At 47.5% G+C, this 3,237-nt stretch overlaps 1 pseudogene; it reads left to right on the forward strand.

The window, feature by feature from the left end:
* Window positions 1-2,125: 2,125 nt before the first annotated feature.
* Window positions 2,126-2,230, forward strand: LOC130274711 (U2 spliceosomal RNA; annotated as a pseudogene).
* Window positions 2,231-3,237: the final 1,007 nt, after the last annotated feature.

Genomic DNA, 3,237 nt, shown 5'->3' on the forward strand with positions numbered 1-3,237 from the left:
TGTAGCTGTACTTGTACTGTTCGCCTCCCCCCTTACTTTACATGCGCACTTCCTCCACACAGCACCGTGTGCGCAACCCTTTACTCCAGAGTGTAGGTCACAGTACATGAATAAAGTTCTCTGGGGGGGGAGTTTCACTAGTGGCAACTGTAGTAGGCACACACCCGAATCCTGTTCGTGCAACGCCAAAAAGGCTTTGTGGTAGCCCTTGGGGGGTGTATGGTAGTTGGGGTGTTGTTTCGGTAGATGAGGGGTTAATGTTAACCCTATAGTTCGTGACGCCAGGCTGAGGGCTAGTATGCTGAGGTAATTCTCCGGCCTATCGTCGCCCTTCCCAGTAACGATAGGTGCATGCATAAAATGACTGAAGGTCCACAAGGTACTTGAACTTGGATAACTTTACTTAAATGCTTGCGGTACATCCAATAAACAGTAACAGTCTCAGGAATACAGTCTCTATCTAGTGCAATGACTGACAGTTGTTGCGGACCTTGACTTCTCATAAAGTCTCTGAATTAGGGAATATTGCGAAGATCCGTCCGGATTTAGGGGATAGATAAGGTCCGGTGATCTTGTAGAGTGTTTAGGGATTGACACACTCACAATTTAGCAGATATAAGCCGTCGCCGCAAGGCTCAGGCCTAAACTCACTGATGACAGCAGCGCAGATCCTTCTCCATCAACAGCCCACGAGGAAAGAGCTGTTGCTTGCTTGGCTGCACAGGAACAAGAGAGCGATTAATGGCTGCAGCTCCCTTATATGGGCAGGGGCTGAGCCATTTTGGATTGGTCCAATCAGCTGTCATTCACACTGTTACAAAGCATGGTGGGTGATCACCTGACTTCCTACCAAAGGTCCTTGAACCATAAACCATTTAGTTTACCTGATCACGTGACCCGCAGGTCCTGTTACGCTATGCACAGGTAATTTAACTATTTATAAACACTTGTACGAGCCTATATATATACAAATCCTAAGAATTATTAGATAACTAATACCTAGATGAGACGTCCTAGGGACTCTGGCTATGGGGATTATATACAAGTACCGTATAGGATGCGGTACCGGGACACCACATCTACATTTTGAAGCTATCTATGATATACAATAATATTGTGTCAGCTCCATTGGAGTGCCACTTTTTTCAATCCATAGAACAACTGAGAGCTCACATAATATACCTGCTAGAGAGCATTCTGTGCTGTGCCTGGCACCCAACTGAAAAGGACATATAGGAAGGGAATTCCTGGCACCCAACTGAAAAGGACATATAGGAAGGAAATGCCTGGTACCCAACTGAAAAGGACATATAGGAAGGAAATGCCTGGTACCCAACTGAAAAGGACATATAGGAAGGAAATGCCTGGTACCCAACTGAAAAGGACCTATAGGAAGGAAATGCCTGGTACCCAACTGAAAAGGACATATAAGAAGGGAATGCCTGGTACCCAACTGAAAAGGACATATAGGAAGGGAATGCCTGGTACACAACGGAAAAAGACATATAGGAAGGAAATGCCTGGTACCCAACTGAAAAGGACATATAGGAAAGGAATGCCTGGTACCCAACTGAAAAGGACATATAGGAAGGGAATGCCTGGTACCCAACTGAAAAGGACATATAGGAAGGAAATGCCTGGTACTCAACTGAAAAGGACATATAGGAAGGAAATGCCTGGTACCCAACTGAAAAGGACATATAGGAAGGGAATGCCTGGTACCCAACTGAAAAGGACGTATAGGAAGGAAATGCCTGGTACCCAACTGAAAAGGACATATAGGAAGGGAGTGACTGGTATCTAACTGAAAAGGACATATAGGAAGGGAGTGACTGGTATCTAACTGAAAAGTACATATAGGAAGGGAATGCCTTGCACCCAAATGTATAGGAATGAAATGCCTGTTATCCAAGCAAAAAAGGGTATCTAGAAGGCAAATGCCTGGCATTCAAATGTGGTGCAGTTTTTGACTAAATCATCTCAGTCATCTCGTCAGGATGGACTTATAATGTAAGTCTATAGGGCAGTCCTGGCAGTGTCAGCCAATCTAAAAGGGTCTTCCATCTGGCTAGCAGTTCTTAGCCACAAGGGAAGAAACTATATTCACACAGCTTGTGTATAAAGGATCGCTTCTCGGCCTTTTGACTAAGATCAAGTGTAGCATCTGTTCTTATCAGTAAGCAGGAAACAATGATATAGGATGGATGCTGCATGACAAGGGGCATGTGTAGCAGGGTGTTCCAGGGTTGGTGTAATGGCCAATTCGACAGATGTCCTCATGAGACCTGCTCCCTCTGGGTCTGGTGATTTGGCCGGAAGGTATAGAGTCGAGGTATATTGTGCCTTGCGGAGTGGTGACCCTGAGGTGCCTGACCTTTCCAGGTGTTGGTGTCTCACTGAGTGATGGTGCAGCTCTACTTACTCTTCACCGTTGTGCACCTCACCCTTTGAATCCTGGCCTTCTGGCTAGTATCGGGGAAATTTTACAGTGGGACCAGGCAGTCCTTGCACTGCATCATCCTCTTATTTTCTTTTTTTTATATCAATTTTGCTTGCTTTGCGTCACATGGCTTGTCAGGGTGAGGTAGACCTTCAAGTCTAGGGAAAAAGGGGAGGTCTAGGGGAAGTGTTTGTGGCCATTAGGTTCCACACCTCCCTTCAAATCCTGGGCATCCTCTGCTTCAGCAGGGATGCCATCTGTATATGGCTACTTAGGCTGATACCCTGGTTGACGCCTAGGTAGATGACGGGAGCACTTGTGGTATCTTAGTAGCTTTGGCAAAAAGGGATTTTGAAACTAGAACCTTGCAGGTGCCTTCTGGCCCAAAGGGAACGGGTAGGTTTGTTGGGGGCCTCTGTCCTTAAAGGGGTACTCCGCCCCTAGACATCTTATCCCCTATCCAAAGGAGAGGGGATAAGATGTCAGATCGCCGTGGTCCCGCTGCTGGGGACCCCCGGAATCTCCGCTGCGGCACTGCACGCCCCCACCCATAGACTCGTATTGAGGCGGCGGGCCGTGACATCACGAGGGGGTGGAGCCATGACATAATGTTGCTCCGGCCCCTGTATTGCCCGTCATTACATGCAGAGCGAACTCGCTCTGTGCAGCAATGACAGCGGGGTGCCGCAGTGGCGATCCCGGGGGTCCCCAGCAGTGGGACCATGGTGATCTGACATCTTATCTCCTATCCTTTGGATAGGGGATAAGATGTCTAGAGGCGGAGTACCCCTTTAAGG

The sequence above is a fragment of the Hyla sarda genome, chromosome 5 (genome assembly GCF_029499605.1).
Source record: "Hyla sarda isolate aHylSar1 chromosome 5, aHylSar1.hap1, whole genome shotgun sequence".
NCBI classification, from domain to species: Eukaryota; Metazoa; Chordata; class Amphibia; order Anura; family Hylidae; genus Hyla; species Hyla sarda.